Source organism: Gorilla gorilla, chromosome 10 (genome assembly GCF_029281585.2).
Source record: "Gorilla gorilla gorilla isolate KB3781 chromosome 10, NHGRI_mGorGor1-v2.1_pri, whole genome shotgun sequence".
In the NCBI taxonomy this organism is placed as follows: domain Eukaryota; kingdom Metazoa; phylum Chordata; class Mammalia; order Primates; family Hominidae; genus Gorilla; species Gorilla gorilla.
The window spans coordinates 131,934,435-131,945,587 of NC_073234.2; the positions used below are offsets into that span (position 1 = coordinate 131,934,435).

General features: G+C 48.1%; 1 long non-coding RNA gene across 1 annotated transcript; it reads left to right on the forward strand.

The window, feature by feature from the left end:
* Positions 1-2,015: 2,015 nt before the first annotated feature.
* On the forward strand, positions 2,016-5,090 carry LOC109028991 (uncharacterized). The gene is made up of 3 exons (XR_002008022.3): positions 2,016-2,192; positions 2,544-4,783; positions 4,925-5,090. It is a non-coding gene; the product is annotated as an uncharacterized lncRNA (long non-coding RNA).
* Positions 5,091-11,153: the final 6,063 nt, after the last annotated feature.

Here is an 11,153-nt window from a genome sequence, read left to right on the forward strand (position 1 = left end):
AGTGAGCCGAGATTGCACCACTGAATTCCAGCCTGGAGAACAGAGGGAGACTCTGTCTCCAAAAAATAAATAGATAGATAAATAAACAAATAAATAAATGCAAATATTCAAATGAAAACTTACCCACAATTGTTCATAGAGCACTACTGACAATAGCCAAAAGGTGGAAACAACCCAAATGACCACTAGCCAGTGAATGGATCAACAAAATGTGGTCCATCCAGGCAATGGAACAGCACTGAGCCATAAGAAAGGAAGCACTGGCATGCGCTACAGCATGGATGAGCCTTGAACACATGATGCTGAGTGGGAGAAGCAGACACAAAGGTTATACATCGTAGGATTCCACTTACATGAAATATCCAGAACAGGCAATCCATAGAGACAGAGAGCAGATTGGCAGCTGCCAGGGGCCAACGGGAGGGCAGAATGGGAAGTGACTGCTAATGGGTACCGAGATTCTGTTTGGGGTGATGGAAAACTTCTGGACCTGGCCAGGCATGGTGGCTTACCCCTGTAATCCCAGCAGTCTGGGAGGCCAAGGTGGGTGGATCACCTGAGGTCAGGAGTTCAAGACCAGCCTGGCCAACATGGTGAAACCCTGTCTCTACTAAAAATACAAAAATTAGCCAGGCGTGGTGGCAGGCACCTGTAATCCCAGCTACTCAGGAGGCTGAGGCAGGAGAATCACTTGAACCTGGGAGACAGAGGTTACAGTGAGCCAAGATCATGCCACTGCACTCCATCCTGGATGACAGAGTGAGACTCTGCCTCAAAAAACAAAACAAAACAAACAAATTAAAAAAAAAGATGGTGGTAGCTCACACCTGTAATCCCAGCAACTAGGGAAGCTAAGGCAAGAGGTGTGGCAGCTCACACCTGTAATCCCCAGCAACTGGGGAAGCTTGAGGCCAGGAGTTCAAGACTAGTCTGGGCAACATGATGAGATTTGATCTCTACAGAAATAAAAATAAAAATTAGCTGGGCATGGGGGCAAGCACCTGTGGTCCCAGCTACTCAAGAAGCTGAGGCAGGAGGATTGCTTGTGTCCAGGAATTCAAGGCTGCAGTGAGCTACGATCACACTGCTGCACTCCAGCCTGGGCAACAGAGGGAGACCATGTCTTTAAAAAAAAAAAAAAAAAGATGGCGCTAGAGAGACAGTTGATACAGGGTATGGATGGTGACCATCACTGATCATCATGGCTGCTGGTGGGGAGTGGATGGGAGTGGGAACAGCATTAAGAGGAAGGCCAGTGATGAGGCGGGGACAGTGGTCCAGGAGCAAGATGCAGGTGGCCTGGACCAGGGGGCACACAGTGAGCCACGTGTGTCAGGCAAAACCAAGAGGGTTTAATGAGGACCTGGATGCACAATCATTCAATATAGACTCAACTCTGCCCCTCCTATTCAGCACCTGTATGCACTTATGGATGGGAGGAGAGTGTTGGAGGGAGAAAGTACATGTTCTCATAGGGATGCTGAAGAACAGGTCAGAAGACCCCTGGCTTCAAATTTTGACTTTTTCATTGCCAGATCCCGAGAGAGTAACTTCGTTTCTTTGTGCCTCTGTTCCTTCCCCTGTAAAATCAAGGCCCCAACATGCACTTCATAGGTCGTTGTGAGACGGGGACAACAGCACCTGCCCTGGCTACCTCCTAGGGCTCTTGGGAGACACAAATGAGTTGTTAATCCTTCAAGGACAACACAGATCACGTTGCTGGGCTGATGTCATTGCTTTTGGAAAGCAGGTCCCTTGAACAGATTCTCCCGAAGCAGTGACTTTAGGAACATCTCGAAGGCGACAGATTCCAGTTGTTAAGGCTGCGATGAAATAGCAGAAGACTCTGGGAAGCAGCGTGCGACGAGTGGCAAAGTAGCCCCTAAGGCTCTTTCTTCTGTGCTCGCCCCGCCCCCTCCGGCGTGGGCCCCGCCCCGACTAAGCCCCACCCAGGCCCCGCCCCCGATGTTAGCGCAAGCCACGCCTCCTCAGCTCCCAGCCTTCTGGGTCCGAGGCTCCCACCTGCGCTAAGCGCTTGGTACCAGGGAGGGAATGGGAGGACGCTAGCGGGATAGGGAGGCGGGGGCTGGAAATTGGCAGGGTGAGAACTGGGGAAACTAGTCTGGGACGCAGCCCTCCTTGTCCCCCTTCTTCATTCACCCCCTTGTTGAGGCCCTTGGCTTTTGCATAATGTAAGTACTTATTTAATGTGTGTGCTGGCTCGAGAGCTCTGCACTTGTCTTTCTGTCCTTCATATGCCAGTGTACCTCCGCCTACTGTCTGTCTAGGTGGGAGCTCCTGGAGAGGAGGGTGCTTCCCAGCAGTTCCTGTTCGACCCCCAGCCCCGGGCCAAGGGCACAGAGAGAGAGAGACAGAGAGGCTGGGGCTGCGGTGGGGGTGGGGAGGTGGGAGCTGGGGCGGGGCGGGGGGAGCGAGGGGGAGGAATGAGAGCACCATATGACAGGCTTGTGGAACCACATCTGATGCCAACTTGGATGCTGTCCTTTTTCTCCAATAAAAGGAACTTTTCACTTGTTTTTCAGACACCCTTTAAAAAAATGTATTTAAAGAGGCTGGTTCCTATCCATCCGACTGGAGGCATCTCAGTGCAAGAGCAAAGCTAAGTCCTGCACACGCACCTCCCCTCCTCCTCCTCCTTCTCCCCGCAGGTTTTCCCGAATGTATCTACTCCGGTTACAACTAGACGCGGCCCCTCCCCCACCTGCCTCCCCCCTTCCTTCCCTCGATCGTGGAGGGAGCGTTCTCTGTGCCTTCCCAAGTCCCCGTGGGGGACCTTCTATGTTGGAGTGGGGTGAGGGGGGGAGGGTCATATAACGAAGGCCAGAAAGAACAAATTAGATAATCAAAAGAATTATAGTAATTGCTTTCACTTTCCCCCGCCCGCTCAGCGGATTCCCTCCCCCGCCCCTCCCCTGGTTTTTCTGTCTGTCGGGAATACTCGGTCTTTCCGACCCCCTCCCCTCCCCCAGGTTCCTCCTCTCCTCTCCCCTTGCTTGCGCGTTCCCTCTCTTCCTCCGATTTCTGGTGTGCTGGAACGTTCAGCGGAATATGATGAATGATCACCTGTCACAGCTTGTTTATTATAATGCAGGCAATCAATTACACATCCCCAACGCTGGCCGGCCCGCAGGAAATTTATATGCTCAGCACAAACCAATGTGAAAATGGAATCTCATTTGCCAAATGTCTTTCTCCCCGTACAGCACGATGATTACAGTCTGTGTTTGTTTCAACAGTCGTGTACAACTGACAGTGCCATCATTTACTGCCTGGCTCAGGTCACGTTACTCTAAGGCTTTATTTATGGTGTTACGAAGGGCAGCACAGGAAAAGGACAAGGGTGTCTGTCAGGGATGGCACTGTGTTAAAAAGTGGGCGTGCAAGGACCGCATTCCCGGGCAGCCGCTGCAACCTCAGCCCCTGGGCCCTTACCTCCGCAGCCTCTCGCAGCATCCAGCTACCCAGACTCCAAGGCCCCAGCCGGGAGCCAGCTCTCGGTACCTGGAGCTCCACAGGTCCCAGAATCGGGGTGGATCAGAGTTCAAATTCTGGTTCTGCTACTGTCTAATTGCGTGCTGCAGGGACTCAATCTCTTCATCTGGGAAATGGGAGTAATAGCCCTTGGCAGGAATGTTGCGATCTCTGGGATGTCAGAGGTGTTGATGAATGTTAGTTCCCGGGACTTCGGAAAGAGGTCCCGTTGGAAGAGATGTGAATTGGAATTCACACCCTATATTAAAATCTCCTCCAATCTTCACCTCTGAGACATGGGTGTCTCAAGGCTGTTTTGTTTCCCTTCCTGGTGGAATTTTGCACTTTTATGTCCTGTGTAGCAGCAGGTAGTGTGGCTTTGAAAAAATAAAATGGCCACCTTGCTCCGCTGTTCTTTCTTTGTAAAAAAAAAAAAAAAAAAAAAAAACGGCATAGCAATCTTGGCCTTTCTAGCTGTGTGACCCCAGGCCGGTCAATCCCTCCTCCTCTCCAAGCCTCGGATTCCTTCCCTGAGAAGTAAAGAAAATAACTCCTAAACTGCCTCCCTAGGCTTGCTGGCAGGATCCAAGGTGTCCAGAGATGTTAAAAAAAAAAAAAAAAAAAAAAAAGCCCAGTAAATGGGAAAGTGAGGCTGTCACTGCTGAGTGGCATCCTGTTTTCAGGAGTTCTGGTTGGTCCCCAGAGTTCTGCTACACAAAATGTTGACCCAAATTTGTACCCCCACAACACTTGGTGTCAAGTGGGAGCTCAGAAACTGAGGGGCAGGCAGATGCTTTTATGTGTATTAGGTTGTCTTTTATTGTATTGTATAGTTCCTTTTTTTTTTTTTTTTTGAGATGGAGTCTTGCTCTATTGCCCAGGATGGAGTACAGTGGCACGATCTTGGCTCACTGCAACCTCCACCTCCTGGGTTCAAGCAATTCTCCTGCCTCAGCCTCTCAAGTAGCTGGGATTACAGGCACGTACCACCATGCCTGGCTAATGTTTGTAATTTTAGTAGAGACAGGGTTTCACCGTGTTGGCCAGGCTGGTCTCGAACTCCTGACCTCAACTGATCCACCCACCTCAGCCTTCCAAAGTGCTGGGATTACAGGCTTGAGCCACCGTGCCCAGCCTATACTATATATTTCTTTATTATTTGACACGTGTATTTGTTTAATGGCCCTCTGCTCCACCAGTATGGAAGCTCCAAAAGGAAAGATACCAGATTGATCTTGATCACCTCTGCCTCCCCAGCACCTAGTCTTCCTTGGCACATCGTGAGTGCTCGGTAAATATCTATGGCTTTAATGGATGAATGAATGAATGACTACATGGCTAAACTCCACTCTAGGGCAACATCTGTGGTGCAGTGGGTGGGCCCTAGTGAATGGATATTTAAAGGATATCGTACTATTCCTCATCTCCACAGGGTCAGGCTGTGCCACATCCACCCGGCCTTGCCTGGGGTCATTCATCCTACATGTACTCAGATCACGTGAACTGGTGATGGGCCACCCATGTGCCTGCCTGGAGACTCCTATTCACCCTTCAGATCAATATCCCCCGAATAAACTCCCAGTCACTCTGGCATCCCATGTTAGTTTGTAATCTCTGCCTCTCTCTAGACCATTTGGCTCCTATGCACAGGCAGCTATGTCTTTTTCATATTTGGGTCCCCAAAATGCACAGTGCGGTGCCTGCCTCAAAACAAATGCTTTTCAATCCGTCAATCAATCAGTTGACATGGATCATCTTTTCTCAGCACTGATGTATGGACTACAACTTGGAATTCCATTAAAGCTCCTGGGGTCAAGAAAAAAAGTGATTCAAGTTTATTTGTTATTTTTTTTTGAGACAGAGTCTCATTCTGTTGCCCAGGCTGGAGTGCAGTGGCACGATCTTGGCTCACTGCAACCTCTGCCTCTGGGGTTCAAGCGATTCTCACTCATGCCTCAGCCTCCCAAGTAGCTGGGCAAGAGCCAGCACACCCGGGCTAATTTTTGTATTTTTAGTAGGGACGGGCTTTCGCCATGTTGGTCAGACTGGTCTGGAACTCCTGGCTTCAAGTGATCTGCCCACTTCAGCCTCCCAAAGTGCTGGGATTACAGGCATTTAATCACTGCACCCGGGTGGGCCACTGCACCCGGCCAAGTTCATATTCTAAAAGTGAAACATTAATGCTGCATTGTGTATTTTTTGGTCAAGTGCTTCAGATGTGTGGAAGGAATTTCTTTGTATAAATGCAATTATTCGTCACCATGATGATAATTATAACGAGGGTGACTGCACAGAACTGTGCCTCCCCAGCAAGCATGGGCTGGGCAGGGCCGGGTATTCCCTTCGCTGACTTGCTTCACTAGTTGACTAACAGACCTTATTCCCGGGCCTGAGCTGATGATATCCTGCCAATGCCAGCTTCCCAACATGGAGGGGACGCAAGAGCGAGTGCCATGGGATCCTGGGGGAAAAGCAGCCTGTGTTTGCTGCTGCTTTGACAGTTGAGGCTCTGAGAGGGACTGGCAAACAATGGGAAATGAAACATTTGAGTGGTTGCAAAAAATTCCATGGGAAATCCCCCCTGGTGGTATTTATGTGCGATGGCTGTGACAAGGAGAGCACAGGGCTTTCGATTTCAAGGGTTCCTGAGCAGACCACAATGGCCTTCCAAGATGGCAATCCCCGGGAACAGCTCTCTCGGCCACAAAAGGCCAGTTTGTCTGTCCAGGAAAGATCTGGCCCCATGCATCAAGTTGGCCATGAGCTGCAATGGCTTCTTTGGGGCATGACCCACATTTATAGGGTCTGGGCCTCTGAACCTTCTGCTCCTAAGACAGATCCTTCTCAGTTGTCCCTCTGGTTTTCCCAGGCCTCAAGGACCTGGGGGCTGATAGGGGCTGAGGGGTTTCCCTCGGGCTCAGCCTGCATCTGCAGAACTGTGGGAACCTCAGCCTCCATCAGACCCCTCCCCATTTTCTGGTCAGCACGTGGCCTCCTCCTGTTTCCTCCATTCCCGTTGGTAATGGACATTTATTTAACTTTTACTCCCCCTCCATTCTCATTTAGAAAAGAAAGTGAACCGATATTAACCAATCCTTGTTTTGCCTTCTTTAACACTAACACATATGCAAAATAGTTACCACTATTGATAATATCTTATTGCTGCTGTGATATATGTGTGTATATGTACAGATCTGCTTGAAGGTAAGCTTTATATAGATTTTTAGAGATACTTGGTAAATGAGAAAATGGAAACTGAAAGAGGTTAAATAAACTGCCCATGTGTATTGGTCATGAGGTTTCAGTTGCAAAGTGACAAAATCCTCACTTAGATGAACTTAAACCGGATGGAAAATGTACATTGTATTATTTGAGAAGCAAGGTCTGGATAAGCTTCAGGCATGGCTGGATCCAGGCCCTCAGTTAAGTCTTTAGGAATTTCCCTCTCTCTAGCTTTTTGGCTTTGCTTTTCCCTGTATTGGGTTCATGTTTAGATTGGCTCACTTCACCTGTTTTACATCTTCCCAGAGTCAAATCCAGCCTTTTTCCTGGTTGCCTCCATAAAAGTCCCAGGGTTAGGTTTAGTGTGCTCTGATAGATTCAGCTGCCCATTGCTGAAGCAGTGACTCTGGCAACAGGGATGGACTGATCTAAGTGCCCAGGTTCCAGTCGCTGCTGAAGCCCGGCCAGACCACCTGGACACAGTAAGAGTGAGTGGTTCCCCCAAAGAAAACTGGGGTGCTCTTACCAGAAGAAGGAGGAATCGACAAAAAGACCTGATGTCCTAAACTCCCGTGTCACACTGTCACTAATGGGCAGGCAGACCCACACAGCAGCTCCTCTGCATCTTCATGCTGCTAGAGACCACCACCGGGACCACCTCCCTCCTCCATGCTCTATCCTGCCCTGTGCCTCCAGCCCCGCCCCTGCTGCAGGAATTCACTCTAGTCAGTAGTTTTCAAAATGTGCGGGAAGGAGGAAGCCAGTGGAAGAGAGCAGGTGGCTGGGTGACCTGTGGCTATGGCATTCCCCCCCTCTATTTCAACCATCCAGCAATTCTTGTGTCTCTTTGTAGATTCAGTTTCCTTGTACACTTTTATTTAAACAAAGGACACCCCAGATTTTTTAAACTTGCAAATCAGCAATTTTTCTGGAATCTATGTCTACTTACCCTAAATTAAGGAACAATAGCTCAGAAAGAGGCAGGAAACTGACAACATGTCAAATAAGTGCCAAGTGGATCTGAGAAACCACACCTCCCGATTCCCATCTCTTGCCCTTTGCACCTGCAGCCTTGCAGATGGGGTCAAGATTTGTGGGCTTCTGATTTATTGGCCAAGGATGCAGACCTTAACATGTAAGTGGAGCAGCTTCCCAGAAAAGAGAAGGAAGAGGATACCTTTGCACAGTTTTTTTCTAGTCTCTGGGTTTTGTGCCCCCAGGGCAGGCAGCCTCTGGGGACTCCCTGTAGGTAGGATCCTGCCAGAATGGAGAAAAACAGCCCAATTCCTGTTATTCCCTCCTGGTCCTGGGAGCTTACATCACCATTCCAGGAGAACTTACATGAGCAAGCCATGTCATGCTTCCGTTTAGGAGGATGTTTACAAACCACTGTTCTGTCCTCTGAGTGTCTGGAAAGCTGGTGTCTGTGTACCAGGCCCTGCAATGCATTTCAAACACAGCTTTCTGCTGCACTGATCAGTGCTAATCCTCATAGGTAACCTTTCTGAGCACTTCCAGCATTCCTGGAACTGTGTGCTAAGTGCTTGACATGTATCATTTCATTGAATCTTCCCAACAACCCAATACCATAGGTAGCAGTATTATTTTCATTTTATAGCTGCAAATAAACGAAGGTGCAGAAAGGTGAATGAATTTGTCTGAGGTCCATCAGCCAGGTTCAAACCCAGGCAGAGTCAAGAGAATGAACTAGATGCTACGGTACATTGCTACGCTTAGATGCACCAGGAAAGCTCTGGACGAGGAAGATGTAGGTTGTTGCCAGCACCTATGCACGGACAGACAGAAAGTCCTCTGCTTCCTTCAGGCCCCTCCTTCCACTTCCCCGGGGTTTCCAGCTGAGCCTGCATTTTTCTTTGACTTCCCCCTCTTGCCTGGCGTTTTCAGCAAACACACACAGGGGATTACGGGGAGAAAACTATCATATTACCAAGTGGACATGGCTCCTAAGGTGCCAACTGAACACAGGTAAGTCGGGTAAGGAAAGGCACACAGTCTCATTACTTAGACTACCCCGCAGCCGCTTATTGAATTAGTGTGATTCTTAACATCTTCAACTTGGATCTCCTCCAGGCCAGCCAGCTGGTGCATTCAATACGACTCAGCTCGCCTTAACTCAATTAACAAAGCCAGGCTGAGCCGGGCTGAGCTGAACTCAACAAGTTTTTCTTAAGCACTGAGCTGGCTGCAGAGGGGAAAAAAAAAGCAACAAAGGAGAGCAAGACGCTGCCTTGGCCCTTTAAGAGTTGCCTTGCGCGCTTAGTGGCTAATACGGTGCCGTATTTTCTAAGTATCACCTTGGTGGTTTTTGCCATACCTGCACTCCCTCTGTGCTATTATTTACTTCATATTTTTCTTTAAACAAATTCACTTCCTTTTTCAAACTTTTTTTTAATTATTGAGGTGAAGTTGACATACCATAAAATTAACCATTTGAAAGTGAATTCTTAGATCATGATGCTCATCTGAAGAAAAAAGTAAAAATAAAGTGAATTCAGTGGCACTTAGTACTTTATAGTGTTGTGTGACCATCACCTTTATCTAACTCCAAGACATTTTCATTACGTCAAAATGAAACTCCATAACCTTTAAGTAGTCACGCCCCTTTCCCTTCTCCCCGACAACCCCTGGTAACCATCAACCTGCTTTCTGTTTCTATGGGTTTATCTATTCCGGATGTTTCATGTAAGTGGAATCCTACAGTATCCTTGTGGTTCTGGCTTATTTTACTTAGCATAATATCTTTAAGGTCCATCCATGTTGTAGCATGAATCAGTGCTTCATTCCTTTTCATGACTGAATAATATTCCATTGTGTGGATAAACACAACTTGTTTACCCACCCACCCATTCATTGATGGACATTTGAGCACTTCCATCTTTTGGCTATTGTGATTAGTTAAGTAAGTTTAGTTTAGTTTAGTTTTTAAGATGGAGTCTTGCTCTGTCTTCCAGGCTGGAGTGCAGTGGCATGATTTTGGCTCACTACAACCTCCACCTCCTGGGTTCAAGCAATCCTCCTACCTCAGCCTCCCAAGCAGCTGGGATTACAAGTGTGTGCCACCATGCCTGACTAATTTTTGTATTTTTAGTAGAGATGGGATTCCTCCATGTTGGCCAGGCTGGTCTCAAACTCCTGACCTCAAGTGATCCACCTGCCTCGGCCTCCCAAAGTACAGGGATTACAGGCATGAGCCACCGTGCCCGGCCCAAATAAGTTTACTTTAAAAGGAAATTCTACATCACTACAGTAAACGGGAAGCCAATATTTTTATAATACACAATACAATACATACATAACTATTAGAAGGACAAATTTCACCTTTGTAGGTCATAAAAATCATCCTGTGAACTATCAGATGCAATCGTAAAAAGGCTGGGCTCAGGGAGTGGTCGGACTTGAGTTCAAATCCTGACTTTGCCATCTGTGTGACTCTGGGCAAGTGTCCTGTCCTCCCTGAACCTCAGTTTCTTTATTTGTAAAATGATAAGACTTAATATTCCTTCCTCCTGTAGTGGTTATGGGAATTAAGATCATGAGTGGCCTGGCAGAGTGGCTGCCACCTGTGATCCCAGCACTTTGGGAGGTCAAAGCGGGAGGATGGCTTGAGGCCAGGAATTCAAGACCAGCCTGGGCAACATAGCAAGACCCCATCTCTACAAAAAGTTTAAAAAATTAACTGCGTGTGGTGGCACACACACCTGTGGTCCCAGCTACTCGGGAGGCTAGAGTGAGATGATCACTTGAACCCAGGAATTTGAGGCTGCAGTAAGCTATGATCATGCCACTTCACTCCAGCCTGGGCTTAATAGGGCAAGACCCCATCGCTAAAGAATAATATTTTAAATAAATAAATAAAACCATGTGTAAAGTGTTAGAACCATGCCAGGCACATAGCAAGCCCTTCAAAACACAAAAGCTGGTAGGTAAAACTACAGGTCATACACCCACTAGCGGTCAATATATTAGCAGCTAACAAAGTAAATATTTGTTGTGTGCCAGAAACTGGGTGAAGCACCTTCCAGGTGTTATGTCATCTTCTCAGGGTTCTAAGAGGCAAATATTATTATCCCCATTTCATAGATTGGAGAACAGAGGCAAAGAGAGGTGGAGCCAGTAGTCAAACGTTCATGAAAGTTTAGGCCGGGCACGGTGGTTCACATCTGTAATCCCAGCACTTTGGGAGGCCGAGGTGGGTCGATCACCTGAGGCCAGGAGTTTGAGACCAGTCTGGCCAACATAGTGAGACCCTGTCTCTACTAAAAATGCAAAAATTAGCCAGATGTGGTGGTGTGTAGTCTTAGCTACTCGGGAAGCTGAGGCAGGAGAATTGCTTGAACCCAGGAGGCAGAGGTCGCAGTGAGCTGAGATCATGCCACTGCATTCCAGCCTGGGCGACAGAGCGAGACCCTGCCTTGAAA